Source organism: Hypanus sabinus, chromosome 10 (genome assembly GCF_030144855.1).
Source record: "Hypanus sabinus isolate sHypSab1 chromosome 10, sHypSab1.hap1, whole genome shotgun sequence".
Classification (NCBI taxonomy): Eukaryota; Metazoa; Chordata; class Chondrichthyes; order Myliobatiformes; family Dasyatidae; genus Hypanus; species Hypanus sabinus.
The window spans coordinates 21,121,577-21,142,123 of record NC_082715.1 but is presented as its reverse complement, the minus strand read 5'-3'; the positions used below and the strand labels follow the sequence as shown (position 1 = coordinate 21,142,123).

Here is a 20,547-nt window from a genome sequence, read left to right as displayed (position 1 = left end):
TTCTGCACCTATTGTCTATTGACCACGGTAGCCACGTTTGGATATCCGGTTCAGGAATAAATGTTGGGCAGAACATCAGTAAGATTCTCTACTCCTATTTGAACTAAGCAATGAGATCTTTTCCATCCTCCTGAAAAATGTGTCTTTCTGTAATGAACGCAAGAACTTCTGACTTCCTCCAGCATTTTGTGTGCATTGTTCCTTTAGTAAGATAGCACTTTGAAAGTCTTCCAGCAAGTTGGGGGTATAGCTCAGTGGTAGAGCATTTGACTGCAGATCAAGAGGTCCCTGGTTCAAATCCAGGTGCCCCCTTTATTTGTTGAGGGAGGTAGGTTCAAAGGGGATGTGTGCATTTTACTCAGAGAGTGGTGGATGCCTAGAATGTGCTACCTGGTATGGTGGTAGAGGCAAATAAGTTAGAGGCTTCTAAGAGACGTTTAGATAGGCACGTGAATGTGAGGGAGATGGAGGGATATGGACATTGTGTAGTTAGGAGGGTTAGTGTTTGGTTGTTTTTGAATTGCTTTTTAGCTGATTCAGCACAGCACAACATTGTGGGCCAAGAGGCCACTTCCTGTGCCACTTTCTATGTTCTATTTTCTAAAATCAAATGGAGATTTTGTGCTCAGGTTCTTTGGACAGAAGTCAAGCCCACAACTTCACTTAGAGAATAAAGTGATGTCGGCTGAGTCAGTGATGACAAGAATAGCAATTTTACTCATTACTTCCATGCTCCACATTAGCTTGAAATATTATATAAAGGGGCATAAAATATATTAGTGAGAGTAAAACCTTCTTGCATTTGCTCAGCTTCAGACTGGAGAGTGGGTATAAATACCATGCTGATTTAACAATTCCCTTGCTTTAAGTTACAGATATGTGTTCCTGATATATGAACAGGTAGATGATGTCTAAAATTACAAATGGAAGTGTTAACTAATGACATCTTTTATAGTTGTATTCAGTGTGCTGATTATGTGGCACATTGAGTTAATATCAGCTGTTTCAAGAGCAAAATAAATGCTAAATAACATGTGTAATTTGTTCTGGCAAACAACTCATACGTAACTGGAATTGTTAATTTTTGACTGGAATATTGCTTACAAAGCATAGCAAATAAAACTTAAAACAGATGTGGAATATATCCAGTGGCTAAAGAGTACATTGCATTTATGACAATATTATAGTCCTTTGGAGCCCTGCAAACTGTTGGGTTGATCTTGACTTTCAGAGAAAATGTAACATAGGTAAAGATATTTGGAGGACCAGTTTAAGCAGAATCATGGATTCGGGGAAACAAGGAATCTCGGAGAACAAAAGCAGGCAGTGAGAACCCAATGGCTCTTGAAAGTAATATCCCAATACTCTAACTATCTGCTTGTTTTCCTCCACCACCTACACTTTCTCTTTACACTATTATGTTCTGAAAAATATTATTGACTTTGCTTCCACCAGCCTTTCAGGCAAAGCATTCTGGATCATAAATATTTGCTGGGGGAGCTATTTTTCCTTTGCTAAACATCTGTTTTCTGGTTATTCACCTCCACATAGGTGGATTTAATTTCTACCCAAGCCCCTCATAATACAGGGCACCTCAATTAAATTTCACATCAGCCACATGTGGTCTAAATAAATCAGAACCAACTTCGTTAATTGAAAATCCTTCCTAATTCTACTACAGTGATGGAAGATAAATACATATAGACATATACTACTACAGGAGATGAATCTCTTCTCTCTGGTCCCAAAATGTTTCCCAGAATTCAATGCAACTGTTCTTTAAATGTAATATAATACTTTTTCTTTTCCACTCAGTATTCCTTTCTCAGTATTAATAATTGTTACCCTCAATCATTACCATTACGCAGGTCTCAAAATTCACATGCTTGACATCAAGCTCCCAAGACAGGCACTACCATTCTGAGTCTGTCTAGGGAAGGGATTATCAGGTGGATAAAAAGAAAAACGATTTAATGTGTTCAGAGTGTCCTTGAAGAAATGCGATGTTGTAACATGAACACAGTTTTTGGAGAGACACAGCTGGTATATATAAAGTAGTCTTTTGTTTGGGACCCACACACAAGCTGACAGCCTTTGGAGTTACTCAAGAAAGAGGTTCCCTGATCCAACATTAGAGCACATTTTTATATGTTAAAGAACAAAGGTAACAGATCAATTTCTTTTTGTAGTTACAATGTCCTCATAATGCTTCTTTTGAGATACATGTAGTTTTCAAATTCCTGGGTCTTCTCACCAATATACCCAAAATGAATGTTAATTACTGTGGTCTCTGATTCACATTCATCCAATGGGATGTTGATAGCATTCATCCCTATGCAGACATCTTGGGCTACGTCCACATTAGACCAGATTAATCCGTAACTGAAACTTTTTCTCTTCGTTTGGACCCTCCATCCACACTGAAATGGTGTTTTCCACCCCCAAAAATGGAGCTTTTCTAAAACGCCGTCCAGAGTGTGTAAATTTGAAAACGCCAATTGGGCAGAGTACAGTAGTGTGGATGGGGTAAATAGCGAGTTTTGAAAACACTGTCATGATGTGCCAGAACAGATGGTGGCGGCAGCACAGTATTTCATTGTTTTCTTGAACGCAACCCCCCCACACAACCTAACAAGTTCAGAACAGATGGCAACGAGACTGAAGCCAGAGCAGTTAGAAATGTACTCACCAAATACTTTGACCCATAACTTACTGAATAAATAAGTATTCAGAAAGTACATTACTTTGTCCTGTTTTCTGTCCTTGTTTGTATGAAGGTGGTTTACCTATTTATGCAATTACTTCTCTGACAATAGATGTGTAACATCCTAATGTAACATTGTATGGAAATACAAGATAACACTGATGCAGACATGTTTTATACATTCAACAATGCAACAGAGTTAATCAGTTTTTCAATGTCTGTTGTCAGCCAGGTCATACTGTCCGTGAACTCCCTGTCAATTGCCTCCATATGCTCCAGTATTTGTTTTTTTTTAGTTTTATGTCCTCCTGCACAAGAGCCAACAGCTGTCTGTCATTTGGCAATTTCCTTTCAAGTTTTTCTAGTCTGTAACTGCACAAATGCGCACATTCTCAGCGAGATTCAACACCAAACATGTCGCCTGTTTTCTGTTAATGTGTCCTGCGCATGCACAATAGGAGGAGATTCACCAAAATACCCATTTTAATGTGGATGGAGGTATTTTTAAGAACGCTTGGTGTGGACGCCCCTTTGTTTTTACGCGAAACCGGCATTTTCAAAATTATCCGGTTTAGTATGGACGTAGCCTCAGTCAATTGGATATCTCCTTTCAGTGCTGCCATCTGAGTTCTATTCATGCAATGGGGTGTTGATTGCATTCATGCATATGCAAACATATATCAGTCAATTGTGAGTTCCCTGGTTTGCATCTTATTGTTCCGAGCTGCAGTTTGAATTCAATCCACAATCCATATTCAGGTCTGGAGATTGGTTGCTGTTGAAGTCAAATTAATATTTGCTATGTTGCATCTACAGAATATGCCCTGATAGCAATACCCTTGCTGAGTTTTAACAAGATAATACCTGCCCTATATGCTTATACGTTCCTAACATGGACAAGCAATTTCAAAAGTAGCATGGCAGCGTATTACAATTACAGAGCTAGCAACGCAAACTCGATTGTGCCATTCTCTATAAGGAGTTTGTACATTCTCCATGTCACCATGTGGGTTTCCTCTGGAGGCTCTGGTTTCTTCCCACATTCCAAAGGCATACAGATTTCAACATATGGGTGCAATCGGGTGTAGCGGGCTCTTTGGGCCAAAATGACCTGTTACAGTGCTATATTTCTAAATTTAAAATCAATCTACAGGATGACATTGAGGAACTTGAGTCCACGCCTAGAGGCCCTACATAAGGAGCAGACCACCTCACAAACTACCCACTCTCTCAATCCTTCAGGCTTCCCCTGCTTTTTCCATGGAAGAGTTCAGAATTCCCACTATGATACCTTCCAGTCCGCATCCTGATTCGGAGTGAACTATATGAAGAAGACTCAATGCCAATATCAATGAAGACAAGGACACTTTATTAAAACTGTTTAACAGCTTCATCAGTTTGTCCTACCACCTTCAAAGAGTTATGTGCCTGAGGTTCTATTCTGATATTTCTTTGCATTTAATATTTTTATATGGTTTTGATTCTGGTTCACAATATGCTGGCAGAGTAATGAGCTAGATAAAAATACTTGCTTCAGAAATCATAGGTGAATCCTTGAAAATATTCAAAGTTGAGGCACATATTTTAACCAGCAAAGGAATCAAGTGTATGGTAAGAGGGTGGGAAATTAGACTGAGAAAATTTGAATCAGCCATGGTCTTACTGAATGACATAAACAGCTCTAGGGACTGAAATGGCCTACTTCTCTTTCCTATTTCTTATGGTCCTCAAATTGAACAATAATGCAAAATAATCTCACTACATGATGAACTTATCATTTTGAAGGCACTTTTATTAACCAGTAAAAGTTATTCACTGTCAACCATCCATTATCTGATCCTGAAATTTAAATATTTTAATGTAGAGTGCCATTCTGTCTTTTATGTTTTGAAAATTAAAACATTAAAATCAATTTAATTTTTGCACTCCCTTTATTTCTCTTTCTGCACCTCTTGCCACATTGGACACATTCTCTCTAGCTTACATCTTTTTTCTTCACTACTCTTGATTCAGAGAGTGTACAGCTGTTCTATCAAATCCCAGCTGTTCTGTACAGAGTGCCACATGGTTTCTATCTTCCACTTCAGCTTTTCACACAATTACCCAGAAATATGATTTCACCCTCTTTTGAACATAAGTTCTGCAAAATGTTAGCACTTCATAGAATTCCCAGCAAAAAGAGATGGTGAAATTAGCCAAAAATATGATGGAAATATCACAAGGGTACTTCACACCCAAAATCGAGCAATAAAGGTCCCAAATACAGGTCCCAAATGGACCAGGCTCAATTTGATAGGACTTCTGAAAATTTGGTGTGAATCTGAGAATGCTAGCCTTAAAGGCATACTCCCCATTTCAAATGAAACTCAATACTTTGTGCTGCAGATGCTAGAAATCTGAAATAAAAGTAGAAACTTATGGAAACATTCAACTGGTTAGGCAGCAACTCTGCAAGCAAAGCAGTTAATGTTTCAGATGCTTTAATCAGATTTTTGTAAGACAAAAAAGAAGAGTTGGTTCTCAATAGCAAAGAAGATAGAGGAAGGATGGGTAGAACAGGCTGTAGACCTCTGAATCCCTGTGGCAGTTGTGCAGCAACAACACACCGATAACAGGCAAGGATTCAAAGGCTGGGTTGAATTGCTCTGTGATAATGGCAATCCATTTGCAAACATCTTGTCACCATAATATATCGGAGAACAATTCAACCCAACCATCAACTGCTCAAGCAACTCATTTTCCAAGTTATTTCCAGAGATTCAAAGGTTTTGCATGAGAGGGGAAGAGCCTCTAAATTTAGAGGAAAATAGTTGGCATTATGATTACTGAAATAAATTACATGCAGATGGTTCTGTATGCCAAAAAAATCTGCTGGGGATCCAAAGGAAGAGTCTGGTAGATAGTGAATCCAACCACCATATCAATGTGTGATATTCCTTATGCAATCTAGCAAAGCAGAAATAAATTCCACATTCCTTTCAAAATATTTCAGCATGAGCTCCATATCACTGAAGATAGTTTTGCTAAGACATTGTTATGTTTGTACTGAACAAAATAAATTAATTTCATTCATTCCTTCATTATAATAATGGAATCAGGGATTCACTATTTGTTTTGTTCAGATCAGCACAGTTCGCCCCGCAGAGGAGAGTGTGAGTGATTTTGCATGCACTTTCAGGGCTCTCTCAGCAGACTTTTGGTAGGCAATGTTTGTTTCAGAATCAGGAGGTGGAGAGGGCCACTTTCTCTGAGCTTTGGGCTCCTTATTATTGAAAAAGCAATCCCTGAGGCTGCTGGGATGATCTCTGTTACCTTGCAAGATCTACTCTTTTTGCACCTACTTTTCTTCAGCTCATACTCTATGTATCCCAGGCTGAAGGCTGGTCTTCCTTGAGCAGTTGTCTCTAAATGCTAGCCTACACAGCTTACAACAACCGACTATATACTGCAGGGTGGCCCTAGACTAATGCAGGCATTGGAATCTCATTTTCAGACCAGTGGCAATACTTCCACAATAATTCTAGTGTAGTAACATAATGGTTAAAATATTGGGCTAGCAGCCAAAGTTCTGGACAATTGATTCAGAGAGTTCAAATCCCACCACAGCTACATGGGAATTTAAATTAAATAAATCTGGAAATAAAATGATAATAGTTTTCTGCAACAAATTATTAGTTTTGTCATTATAGTTACTCTTACACTAGGAAGGAAATATGTCATCCTAACACAGTCCAGCTGGTAGTAACTCTAGACCCACACTACTATTCAGGGGTTTTTAGAGATTGCTACCACATCAAGTAATGTCTACATCCCATAATGAAAAAATGGCTGCTCTCATTTTGGCAACTCTTCAGTGACACTTGCAGCAGTGGTAAGAAGGCAATAAGTTTGCAGGAACCAAGGAGTTGGAAAATAGCCATTGAACCACGGATGAGGCTTGATTAGGCATTAGTCAGAATGCACTTGGAATATTATGAGCAGTTTCGGGCCTCTTATCTATAAAAGGCCGTGTTGGTATTAGACAGGGTCCAGAGGAGGTTCATGAATGAGAGGGGGATCTCACTGAAACCTAATAAATATTGAAAGGCCTAGATAAAGTAGACATGGAGAAGATGTTTCCTGTAGTGAGGGAGTCAAGGACCAGAGGGCACAGCTTCAGAATAGAACATCCTTTAGAACAAGATGAGGAGGAATTTCTTAGCAAGAGGGTGGTGAATCTGTGGAATTCATTGGTGTATATGGCTGTGAAGACCATCTCATTGGGCATATTTACAGCAGAGGTAGAAGGGTTTTTTTAAATACTAACGGTGTCAATGGATACAGGGAGAAGCCAGGAAAATAGGTTACAGAGGGTACGAAATGGAATGATGGAGCAGATTGGATGGACTGAATGGCTTAATTCTGCTCCAAAGTCTTATGGTTTTATGTATTCATCCCTCCTGGAAGTGCTGGCTTAGGATGAACAAATCCTCTTTGTAAGCCAGGACATGGCATTCACCATAAGGGAGATCTAATGGAAATCCACAGTCAGCTGAACATGAGGGATTGGACATGTTCCCTGTTCAGTAAATTAATGGAAGACCTTTCTGAGATATGATTGCTGTCAATGCTGCCTGAATCACAGAAAGCTGGGGATGCTGCCAAAGTCCAGTACTCGAAAGATTACTTGTCTGTCAATGAAATCAAGAGAGAAAAGAAATATCTTCCCATAAATAGCTCGGAAGGGTTAGTGAACAGAAATGCAATTATTAATGAAAATTCCAGCATTGGGAATTCTTTTTTGATTTCATGAAAACCTGGATTTCACTTCCTGAAAAGTTGGAGGAGACAGAACTCACATCTCCATCATGGACACTAGCCTCCCCAGTATCCAAGATATCTTCAAGAAAAAATGCCTCAAAAAGACAGCAGCCACCATTAAGGACTTCCAACGCCCAAGGCATCCCCTCTTCTCATTGCCGCCATCAGGGTGGAGGTACAAAATCCTAAAGGCACCCATTTAATGATTCAGGAACAGCTTCTTCTCCTCTGCCATCTGATTTCTGAGTGGACATTGAACCCATGCACATTACCTCACTACTTTATTTTCTCATTTTGCACTGGTTATTAAATTTAACTTATCATAACTTACAGTTTTTAGATAGATAGATAGATAGATAGATAGATAGATAGATAGATACCTCATTGAATCCAAAGGAAACTAAGGTGTCACAGTAGCTTTACAAGTGCACAGAGCAAGAATGACCTCATATAGTATGCAATTATTTAATATTTATTATTACATATTGCAATGCACTGCTGCCACATAACAACAAATTTCAGGACATATGTCAGTGTTGATAAACGTGATCCTGATTTCTGATTGTAACATCAGTGGTAAGGAAGTTATTAGAAAAATAACCAAATAATCTAAGGGTCAAGTTTATTTGCAGCTCGATGGGCAAGGATTGACTAAGGTTAATCCGAATGACTTCATTAACAGGAGATGCCGTCTGACTAATTTGATTAGATTTTTTGAATTAAGATACATTATCTATATAGACCAAGACCATGGGGAGTTCCATGTTTGGACAGCACGAGAATGATATACTGCATCACCATTTCCTGTGTTATATTATTATTTTTCTTCTTCCATGAATTTCATGAAGCATATTTGGTCAAGTATTTTACATATAACACTCTGCCTTGACTTTCACCACTGTGGTCATAATTCCTGAGCAGTCTGTGACTCAGGTTTGCTATTCAGTCATCCTGACAATATAGCACTCCTCAGCACGTAGCAAAAACTGTGTCCATTTTTAACCAATCGCTGAAGAAATTCACACATTCATAATGCACTCATGATTAGAATGGTAAAGTCATCCAGAAAAAGTGAAGGAACAGTATTTTTTTTTGACTGGGAGTACATATAGGAAAATGCCAAATACCAACAAAGCTCAGACTGGCATTCTACTTGGCTTTTCCAACTCAGCTTTCTGGATGTAAAGAACTGGAACAATGTGTCATCAAGCAAAATTTAGTCCAAACTCCAAATACCTGGTTAAAAAAATAACAAATCCTACGTACAAAAAAGGTTATTTTAGTTGTTAGTAATCCAAATTTGAGTAGATAAACGTGGAAAAACTTACCGGCTTGACTGTTGGCCCATACTAATGCATCACACTGTGGTAGAACAAATCCCAATGGTCATAAACAACACCCCACCCTAATGGAAAAATGTATGCAGAGCAAGAATAAATCACTTCAATCCCATTCATGTGTGGTATTCAATGCATCACGCAACTATTTTCTCCACTATTTGGTGAAATTAATACTTATTAAGATCAGAGTAACATTAAATTCAGTTGCTTTCCTCATAGCTATCCCTACATTTCAAGTTTTTTTTCATGCCTTGTGAATCACTAGAGATGCTCCAAAAAAATTAACACACTCTCTGGAGCAGCCTCCCAAATATGGGAGCACATTTTAGAAATGTGCTTTATCAGTGATGGAGGTAATGACTGTAGCTCCAATTCCACCAGCAGAGATGCAGTCCATTTTGACAGTAGGCTATATTATGGTGGTAGATATTACATTGGTTCGGCAAGCATTTTTTCCAATAGACTTTCGTTTCAATTACAAGTCAGTAATTGAAAACAAAATGGTGGGAGTATTCAGCAGGTCAAGAAGCACTTGTAGATAGAGAAACAAAATTAATATTTCAGGTCTACGACTTTTCTTCAGAATTAGCGCAACTTCTGCTCTTCTCTCTCTTTACCCCCATGACTGTATGGCCAGGCATAAAACAAATGTCATCTATAAATTAGCTGATGATACAACTGTTGTTGACAGAATCTCAGATGGTGATGAGAGGGCGTACAGGACCAAGATGTACCAGCCAGTTGAGTGGTGTTGTAGCAACAACCTTGCAATCAACGTTAGTAAGACCAGAGAGCTGATTGTGGACTTCAGAAAGGGTAGAACGAGGGAACACAAACCAGTCCTTATAGAGGGATCAGAAGAGGAAAAAACTGAGTAACTGAGTGTCAATATCTCTGAGGACCTAACCTGGTCACAACATATTGCTGCAACTATAAAGAGAGCAAGAAACTGGCTATATTTTTTTAGGAGTTTGAGGAGGTTTGGTTTGTCACCTAAAATACTCGAAAACTTCTACAGATATACCATGGAGAGCATTCTGACAGGCTGCATCACTGTCTGGTATGTGGGGCTACTGCACAGGATCATAGTAAGCTGCAAAGAGTTGTAAAATTAAGCCTAATTTATGCTTCTGCGTCACATCTACATCATAGGTATCGCATACCCTATGCCGTAGGGTGACATGCACCTCCTCAAAAATTAACTCAATTGTCGTGGCGACTCAGACTGCAACAACTGTGATTGGTCCACTTGGTAGCATCACATTTCCTCCTACGCATTTCCGGTTGCATCTTCTCCACCATGTCTGTACACCGATGCAAAATAGATGAACCAAATATCAAATCTACCCGCCAACATGAGAAAACGTTTGAAATGCATTTCCTCATCCACGTCTCTCACGAAGAAACTCAACACAGTGACATAGAAACCCCACCACCAACGCATGCTCGCTATGGTGCAGAGCCTTCACAGAAGTATAAATCAGGCCTACGGCGTAGCCCGTAGTATTAATCAGCCTTTAGTCAGCTCCATCAAGGATACTAGCCTCCGTAATATCCAGGACACCTTCAAAGAACGGTGCCTCAGGAAGGCAGTGTCACTCATTAAGAACATCTACCGCCCAGAACATGCCCTGTTCTCATTGATACCATCAGGAAGGAGGTTCAGAAGACTGAAGACACACACTGAGTGATTCAGGAACAGCTTTCCTCCTCTGCCATCTGATTTCTAAATGGACATGAATCCATAATTTCTGTTTTTGCATTATTTATTTTAACTTAACATTTAATATACATAAATATACTTACAGTAATTCAGCTTTTTCCCATATTTATCATCTATTGCATTGTACTGCTGCTGCAAAGTTAGCAAATTTCATGACGTATGCCGGTGGTAATAAACCTGATTCTGATTCTGAAGTTAATAACCCAGAGGGAAGGGGGTACCATCTATCATCGGCCGCGCTGATTTTACTGGGGGCTAGTCGGGCCTCTTCACGAAGCTGTTCAAGACCATTGAAATGGTAGCCCTGGAGTCCAGGATGTGGGGGGGTGTGGTGATCATGCATTAGGCTCACTGCTTCCACCTCATGTAAAGACAGGTGGGTGGGCACCACAGGCAGTGAGTCCAGGTAGGGCACTGGAGTCTGCTGCCAAGAAGCACTTTCAGATGCTTCACAGAGCTGCATGGCCATTCTGTCTTACAGAAGGGAGGGGAACATGGCATTATAATGATCTAACTAGTTTTCCTTTCTTTCTTTCCCTCGCCTCCCACCTTCTTATTCTGTATTCTTCACCCTTTCTTTCCAGCCCTGATGAAGGGTCCAGACCCAAAGCATTGACAGTTGAAATCCCTCTGGAGATGCTGCCTGAGTTCCTCCAGCATTTTGTGTGATGATCCGTGTGTTTTGTTCTTCACTAGTCCGGCCAGATTCTCTGGGATCACTCTCCCACCACCTTCCCATCACTGTGGCATCTGCTTTACATCCCCCATAGTTAAAAGACTGTTGCTTGCATTGTGGTTTGATATTTTAAGAGCTGGTTGGAGAGATCATAGCTGTGAGAGTTGAGTGGCACAGTGACATAATGACATAACACTTCACAGTGTTGGCTGACTGGAGTCAATTTCCACCAGTGTCTGTAAGGAGTTCATATGTTCTCCTCATGACCACACAGGTGCTCCAGTTTCCTCCCAAGATATACAGGTTAGTAGGTTAATTGGACACATGGACGTAATTGGACAGTGCAGGCTCATTGCTCCAGAAGGGCTTGTTACCGTGCTGTTTCACTAAATAAAATATAAACTCCAGGCAGTGCTAAGAACAACATAGTTTCATTGTGATACTTAAGAAACCCCAACAGCACTGTCCAGTGAACTTTGTAATTGAAGATCCCAATCTTTATGGAGCTTTTAGTAACATTGTTGTTTTAATGTTATTAAAAATTGGAAGGCAATTTCTAGCCTTCTGTATGCCATCCACAGTTGAAAACAGAACACTGTTCCAACAAACACTAATCGGCAGCCAAAACCATTGTTTTCTACTATTATTATTTTGATTGAGGGTCTGGCCTAATTGATGATAAGATTACAAATTTGCTGCCACTGTGAGGTTTTCATAAGCGTTGTGGTTTGTTGGATGCTCCATTGTTTCACCCAGAAAGTAGAACGGTAGACGTTTCACTGTTCTCAATAGCAAAGCCAAAGCAAAGGAACAAAATGAAAGGCATTTTTTTACACTCAGAGAGTAGTGGTTGTGTGGAACACCCTGTTAAGGGAGATGGTAAAGGCAGATACATTAGGGGTATTTAAGAAACTCTTAGATAGGCACATTGATGATGGAAAAATGGAGAGCTATGTTGGAGAAAAGGGATAGAAGAGGCTCAAAGGTTGTCACAATATTTTGGACCAAAGGCCCTTTTACTGTGCTGTAATATTCTATGTTCTTTGTTCTAAAGTGAAGGTATGAATTAAGTATTTGACATTAGTGTTGAAACAAGTATGTGGTAAAGAGGATTAACTCAGCAGACTCTAATACCACATGGCTTCTAAGGAATGCCAGAGTTAGATCAATTATTACAGAGACATACTTCAACTATTAGGCAATTGTATTACTTATTTTACATTTTCTGGTTCAGTTCTTATGAAATGTATCTTGCCTTATCTTACATTCAGATCTGCCAAGCCTTAAATAAATCTTTGATAAAACTTCATTCTTGTTCAGAAGCACCAAATGCACTCTATTAGAATCAGCATGTTTCAATCTACCTCTGAAATTCATTCCATTGATGATACTTTTCTAATTGTCACAATGATGACAAATCAATTAGAGCTTGGACAGTAGAGCACAGGAGCAGGCCCGTCAGCCCAGAACGTTGTGCCAAACCAAATAAATTCGTAATCAGATGACCAACTAAACTAGCCCCTTCTGCCTTTACAATGTCCATATCCTTGCATTTTCCTCACATTCATATGCTTATCTAAACACTTCATAAAAGTCCCTAATGTGCCTGCGTTTGTCACCACTGCAGGCAGCACACTTCACAAACTCATCAGTTGCCCCTCTCACCTTCAGTGCATGCCCTTTAGTATTAGGCATTTCAACCCCAAGAAAATGATACTGTCTATCTACTCTCTCTACAGTATGCCTCTCTTAATCTTATAAACCCCCATCAGATCTCTCCTTGTCTTCCTCTGCTCTAGAGAAAACAATCTAGGTTTGTCCAGCCTCTCATTATAGCACACACCCTCTAATCAAGGCAGCGTCCTGGTAAATCTCTTCTGCACCCTCTCTAAAGCCTCCACATCCTCCCTATAATGGAGCAACCAGAACTGTCTGCAATACTCCAGATACATCCAAACTTGAGTTTTATAAATTTGCAACATAACTTCTTGACATTTGAACTCACCTCCTTGACAAACAAAGGCAGGCATGCCATATTCCTTCTTAACCACCCTATCAAATTGTGTAGCCACTTTCATGAAGTGTAAGTCCTCCCTCAACATCCAAGGCTCTCTTACTTTCCCATCCTGGTCCTTCCTTTTGAATGGAACATATCTGTCCTGTCCTCTGTGCAGATGGTCTTTGAACACCCTCCATATGTTGGATATGGACTTGCCCAAAAACAGCTTTTCTCAATTAACCCTCTCTAGTTCCTGACTAATGCTCTCATAATTTGCCCTACCACAAGGTCCATCCTTATCCTTATCTACATTTATCTTAAAACTTAAGGAGTCCTTGTCACTGTTCCCTAACTGCTCAGCCCCTGAAAGGTCATTCACCTGACCCGGCTTATTACCCAACATCTGATCCAGTACAGTTCCTCGTCTTCTAGGACTCTCTACATATTGATTTAAGAAACCCTCCTAGATACACCTAACAAACTTTTCCCTATCTCTATGCCTCAACCTAGAAGTTACTTCTTGGGTAACTTCTGAAAATTCTGTCATATTTGTGAGACACAATTTCCTAAACACAAAGCCATCCTGAATATCCTTAATGAATCTTGAACACCCAGGTGCTGATAGAATTGATTGTAATGAGCTTTTTGCACCCATGCAGTATGCCAGAGAGTATTGGGCTCCAAGGTTCTAGAGCATTTGAATTGCTTGATTGTTGTTTAGTAAGAGCCACCTTTGTATTTTTGTAGAGTTTCTTGTACTTTTCTTGAGTGACTCGTTCTTTATAATGTCTCTTGGTGTCTCTTGGTGTTTTACGTATAAACTTCTTAAGTTTATTTTGATAGGCTGGTGGATTCTGTATTTCTTGTTTCACTTAAGTGAACACCCAACTAGCACTAATCGCAGGATCCTAGTTTTGAGAGTGTTATGTCTTGTGGTGTCACTTGGCTGAGCCATTGAAGTTCTGTTGGATCTCATGTATAAATTCTGGTCACCGTCTCTACATCTGAGTCTGCCTTTATTCCACATTTGGGTTTTGATATTGCCAGTGCACATTGTGGCACCTATCCTTCAGAATCAGTTCAAATAACTTATCCTTCACTCACATCAGTCTCACTGGCCTGAATTTCCTGGCTCGTTCTTGCTGGCCTTCTTAAATATTTGTACAACATTACGTTTTAGTCCTACAGAACTTCACCTCCGGGTAAAGACAAAGCAAGTATATCTGCCAGGGCCTCCATAGTTTCTTTCTGAGCTTCCCACAAGGATATATTTGGTCAGACCCTGGTGATTTATCCATCTTTATGTGCTTTAACACCACCAAAATCTCCTCTTTGCTGAGCACAAGAAGACTAAATATTACACTATTGTTTTGGAATACCAAATCCTAGACATGGGATATTCTGATAAAACCTAATATTTATTTCATATGAAGAAAATTATCATGATCCCATTACAAGCTCAACTGCACTACCACAAAATCATGGCAGACATTCAGTAGGAGGGAAACAGACAAATTTTAGGATTATTAAAATTACTGGCTCGGATCCTACAATATCGGTAGAGTATTGTAGAACCACACACAAAATGCTGGTGGAACGCAGCAGGCCAGGCAGCATCTATAGGGAGAAGCACTCTCGACATTTCGGGCCGAGACCCTTCGTGTATTGCAGATAACAGTTTCTAGATGTTTATGCTCAATTCTGAGTTATCGAAAATATTAATGGCTATAAAGACAACATTTTACATTATCCAAAGGTAAGATACACCATTTAAATCTCACCTATTAATCGTACCTTCGCTACAACAGTCATTCAATCATTCTTGTTGCTTCATCCTGAGGGGAAAATTCAGCCCAAAGCAATGCATGTCACATGTACCAACTATCTATTCTGTTGATCTGGCTTAACCTTAAACAATTTTAAAAATATACAGTGCACTCAGTGGCCATTTTATTAGGTACACCAGTATACTTGTTCATTAATATCAATATCTAATCAGTCAATTATGTGGCAGCAACTCAAAGAGTAAAAGCATGCAGACATAGTCAGGAGATTCAGTTGTTCAGATCAAATGGAAATGACTGACTGTGGAATTGTTGTTGGTGCCAAATTGGCTGGTTTGAGTATCACAGAAACTGTTGATCTCCTGGGATTTTCATGCACAACAGTCTCTAGAGTTTACAGAGAATGGTGTGAACAACAGAAAGGCAACAGTAAATCAAATAAACATGCTTTACAACAGTGGTGGGCAGAAGAGAATCCCAGAATGCAAAACACTTTGAAGCTTGAAGTAGATGGGCTACAGCAGCCGAACACCACAAACATTTGATACGTTGTGAAAGTCTCAGGCATCCTAGGTTTTTTTTAAATGGTTTCAGATGGTACGGCCTCCACAGAGCTCTGACCGGAACATCTTCGAGATTGTCTGGAATTACTTGGAGTGACAGAAGCACGTGAGGCAGCCAAAGTCTACAGAAAAACTGTGGCAAGTTCTCCAAGATGCTTGGAACAACCTACCAGTCGATTTTCTTATGAAATTGCACAACAGTATACTTAAAACTACTGATGCAGTTTTAAAAGCACAGTATCAACATATTGATTTGATTTAGTTTTTACTGTTTATTGTTCTGTATAGTAAATGTATTGATATTTAGAATCTTTTCATTCCATTGTCTTTGAAAGCATCTTTGCTACACAGTTCTTTTTAACATGTACTGTACTTCAGACTTTTACACAGTACTATACACTCAGTGTCCACTTTATAAAGCACAGGAAGTACCTATTAAAGTGGCCTGTGAAGCACATGGGTATTCTCACAGTTTTGTTCTGTGGAAAAAATACTGCATTCAAAATAAATTAGTTGTGACTTTCAACTTTATTGTCTCAGCCTCTTGAGATTTGTATTCAACAGTAAGTTTGATCCACACTTAGTATTTGCTTTCTCTTTAAGGCTCCCACAACCAGAGGAGAAAAACACCCAACAATAGGACCGTGGTCAGCCGTCAGACCTGCAATAGGAGGATGAGTGTGCTGCTTCCCGCTCCTTGTTATCATCCATAACAAAGTAATTCTTCACCCCGCAACTGACTCCATGCTTCTGGGGCTGACGAAGCATGCCTACAACTTACTAATCCTTACGTCTTTGAAACTGCGGCACCCAGAGGAAGCCCATGTGGTCATGGGAAGAATGTACAAACTCCTTAAAGACAACATTGGAATTTATACCATGATTACTAGTGCTGTAAAGCATTTTGCTAACCACAATACTGCCATGCCGCACTAGGACACCCCATAGCTCCTATAATGCCCGATGCTCATACTTGTTTCTTGATGTAAAATATGGTGAATTGAATTGGTTAAAGGTTGGTGTCTGCAATGATTCATCTTGGTTTTACAAGAAGAGACCAAGATGAATTACTCACTTGGAAATTCTGGCTGTTCATCATTAAAGACTGCAAAAATACATAATTCTGTATTTCCATAGTAGATAAAAACAGAAGCTTTTCAGTTGTGTAAAAAGGATGGGATAAGTATAAGCTATGAACAAACACAACCATTTGGAAGATTTGTACTGACAATGGGAGAGGAAACCTTAATGTAAAATAGAACAATAAAGTTGTAAAAGAAATTAAAACCTGATAATCAAGAACTGTTTTATCAATACTGTATACACTACTGTACAAAAGTCTTGGGCACATATACTGTATATAGCTAGGGCACATATGTGAGTGATGATAAACCTGATTCTAATATGGGTCTCTGTTGTGCACTTAGAGTAGGAAGGGGGCAGGGAGAGGGGAATCATGGTTGGGAAAAAGGGAAAAGAGAGGGGAGAGAGCAGAAAGCACCAGAGAGACATTGATCAATAAACCAGTTGCTTTGAACCAAATGACCTTGCCTGCTGTCTCAGGGATGGGTATGTCTGCACCAATGTCATCCCCTGCCCCGGCGCACCTCCTCTGCCACCTGTCCCACTCCCCTCCCACAGCACTCCACCCTTCCCATTCCCAAGAGCCTTTGCTCACAACAGATTTACAAACTTGCTCTCCAGTCCACTTTGACAAATACAGCACTGTGCAAAAGTCTTAGGCACCCTAGCTATATAAATGTGCCTAAGAATTTGGTACAATACTGTACTTGATTAAAAATTTCCAAGTTCTTTGACATATTTTCTTTAGTAGCTGATAGAAATGATTCCAGATATTACTTTATTGAGATCAATTGTTAAGTGTTTTTTTTTAAGTGAGACAGAGACCAGAAATCATTCACTCATAGAAATGAGAAACAGAAATTCACTCATTCGTCACTGTGTGGGGTAGGGGTTGGCGATTGTTGATAGCAAACTGAGTAGGAGCCAACATTGGTCAGCATGAAAGAAATTTCCAGAAATCAAGCAAAAAAAAAGAAAAGCTTCACTGAAATCTGTAATGTTGCTAATACCCTTGCAAAACAAACAGCTCTAATAACGTGAAGTTTCTGGCAAGATATTTTTGTTTCCTTTCATTGAATCTGGCAGTAAACAGAGCTCTATTCTTTAATTTTATGCCGCATTAGCACAATTGGTCACTGCTTGTAAACAAATTAATGGTTGAACAGAATCAGTTCTTTGAGCAATACCCAAACAGATTTCCATTTCAGAAATAATAGCCATGGAAGTGAGAACATCAGGTTATTACTAGAGATATTGCTAAGGGATTATAACAGAAATGAAACTCTCAATGAGATTGTTATGGTATTCAGGTGGTTGAGAAATGAGTGTTAGAGCTGACATCACTAGTGTCATGAACAACCACATCATAATCTCCCAACTTTTATATTCAAGACCTTTCTTCACCACCCTGTCTACATGTGCCTCAACTTTCAGTGAATCATGTATCTGTGCTCCAAGGTCCCTCTGTTCTACAGCAGTCCCCAAGATTCTTCCACTTACTGTGAAAGTTCTACCTGATATTAAGACAGACGGTCAGATAGAACGGTACAGCACAAGAACAGGCCCTTTGGCTCACTATGTTGTGCTAAACCAGCTAAAAAGTAAATTAAAAACACTAAAAAACTAGCCCCTCTTACCTACACAATATCCATATACAATGCTGGAGGAACTTTAGCAGACTAGGCAGCATCTATGGAAGAGAGTAAATGGTTGACGTGTGGAGACCCACACTCCATCTGATCTCCACTCAGCCTCCCCTCAGTCTGGGCCCAAAATGTCAACTCTTTACTCTGTTCCACAGATGTTACCTGGTCTGCTGCGTATCTCCAGCATTTTGTGTGTATTACTTTGATTTCCTGCATCTGCAAATTTTCTCTTGTTTGTACACAATGTCCATAATCCTCCATCTTCCTCACATTCATGTGCTTTTCTGAACGTCTCTTAAAAGCCTCTACCCCCATACCAGGCAGTGAATTCCAGGCCCCCACCACTCTGAGTAAAAAACTTACTCCTCACATCACCCTTGAACCTATCTTATCTCTCACCTTCAATGTGTACCCTCTGACATTAGATATTTCAACCCTGGAAAACAGATACTCCCTGTCCACTCTATCTATGCCCCTCATAATCTTAATAACCTCCATCAGATCTCCCGTCAGCCTCCGCTGCTCCAGAGTAAACAACCCAAGTTTGTCCAGCCTCTCCTGTTAGCACCTGCCCTCTAAACCAGACAACATCCTCGCGAACCTCTTCTGCCCCCTCTCCAAACCATCAACATCCTTCCTATAGTGGAGCAGCCAGAACTGTATGCAATACTCCAGATGTGCCTTAACCAGAGTTTTATAAAGTTGCAATATAACTTCCTGACTTTCAAACTCAATGCCTCGGCTAATAAAACCAAGCATTCCATAAAGCTTCTTAACAACCCTTAACCATCTGTGTTTGACTTTCCAAAATACAACATCTCACATGTAAATGAATTATTCTCCATTTGCATTTCCTTATCCACTTACTCAGCTGATCAAGAACCCCAGTAATTCCCGGCGGCTGTGTAGTTAGAACAGTCACACCTGCTACCATTCCTGAAGATGGTCAGAATCATGGGATCTCCTAGGTGCCCCTTCCCAGATTTGACTGAAGTTTTTCACTGTCAAATTTTACAGCTTCACTAAGGATATTTTTAAATTTTTTAAATGGTGGAGGGGCATGGTTAGCATAGCGGTTAGGATAAAAGCTCAAAGTAAAATTTATTATCAGAGTACATACAAGTTACCACATACAATGCTGAGATACTTTCTCCAGCAGGAATACTCAGAAAATCTAAGAACAGTAGAAATTCATTTTTACCTTTCTGGTCAGGTAAGGTCATTATATCATTTCTAGAAATATGAGCTCTGCTGATCCTTCTCCAGTCATACCGAGATATATTGCTTTAGTTTTCTTCTCCCAGTAGGAATACATCTAATGGGAGGAAGGAAAGGCTATTACTTTACTTTATTGTCACCAACAATTGATACTAGAGCGTACGATCATCGCAGTGATATTTGTTTCTGTGCTTCGCGCTCTCTGGAGTACAAATCCATAGTAAGTATAATGAAAATTTAATATTATAAATCATAAATAGAAAATATAAAAGGGAAAATAAGGTAGTGCAAAAAAAAAGCCGAGAGTCAGGTCTGGATATTTGGAAGATATGGCCCAGATCCAGGTCAGAATCCGTTCAGCAGACATATGACAGTTGGAAAGAAGCTGTTCCCAAATCTGGCTGTACGAATCTTCAAGCTCCTGAACCTTCTCCAGGAGGAGAGAATTATGATCCTATTATCCATATCAAAGGAAATGTCATCAAAACTTTGGACTTTGAACATTGATAAAAATTTGCTATGCTCGTTTTTAATGCATGTTTACCTGTTTCAGACACCAAATTGTATCCTTGCATTGGTTGTTAAAAAACTGAGATTGCATCACGTGACTTCATACCCAGTATCAAGCAGTGGACAGCAAGTTGAGGAGTAAATTGTTATTATGCTTCGCCAGGTAACTGGGAACTTTAAGCAATAAGAGGATGCCTGGAATGATGTTTAATCTTAACTCAGATTTGAAAATTTTGGTTCGACATTTTTGACTATGCAGTACAATTCTCAAGAGGTTAATTTTATTTTAAATCCTTGGTATAATGAAGCGAGAGAAGTTCAGGCAACTCAGCAACTTGATATTAACATCACATACTCAAACAGTTGAAAGAATGGATGAACATTTTTTTAAAGTAGAGAACAGTGTGTTCTATTGCTAATGCCAGATGCATAGTGACTTTTTAAAATATCTTAATCAATAGAACTTTAGCCCTTGCAGTAAAGAACAGTTAGTGACGAGGC

At 39.5% G+C, this 20,547-nt stretch overlaps 1 long non-coding RNA gene and 1 other non-coding gene across 2 annotated transcripts in view; both read left to right on the top strand.

Annotated features, from left to right (window-relative positions):
- The window catches only part of LOC132400259 (uncharacterized), a 114,662-nt gene extending 97,877 nt beyond the window's left edge, over positions 1 to 16,785 (top strand). Inside the window, exon 4 of the long non-coding RNA XR_009514198.1 lies at positions 16,193 to 16,785. This is a non-coding gene — a long non-coding RNA (uncharacterized LOC132400259). The remainder of the gene's footprint in view (positions 1 to 16,192) is intronic.
- trnac-gca (transfer RNA cysteine (anticodon GCA)) lies at positions 241 to 312 on the top strand. The gene has a single exon. It is a non-coding gene; the product is annotated as a tRNA-Cys (tRNA).
- Positions 16,786 to 20,547: the final 3,762 nt, after the last annotated feature.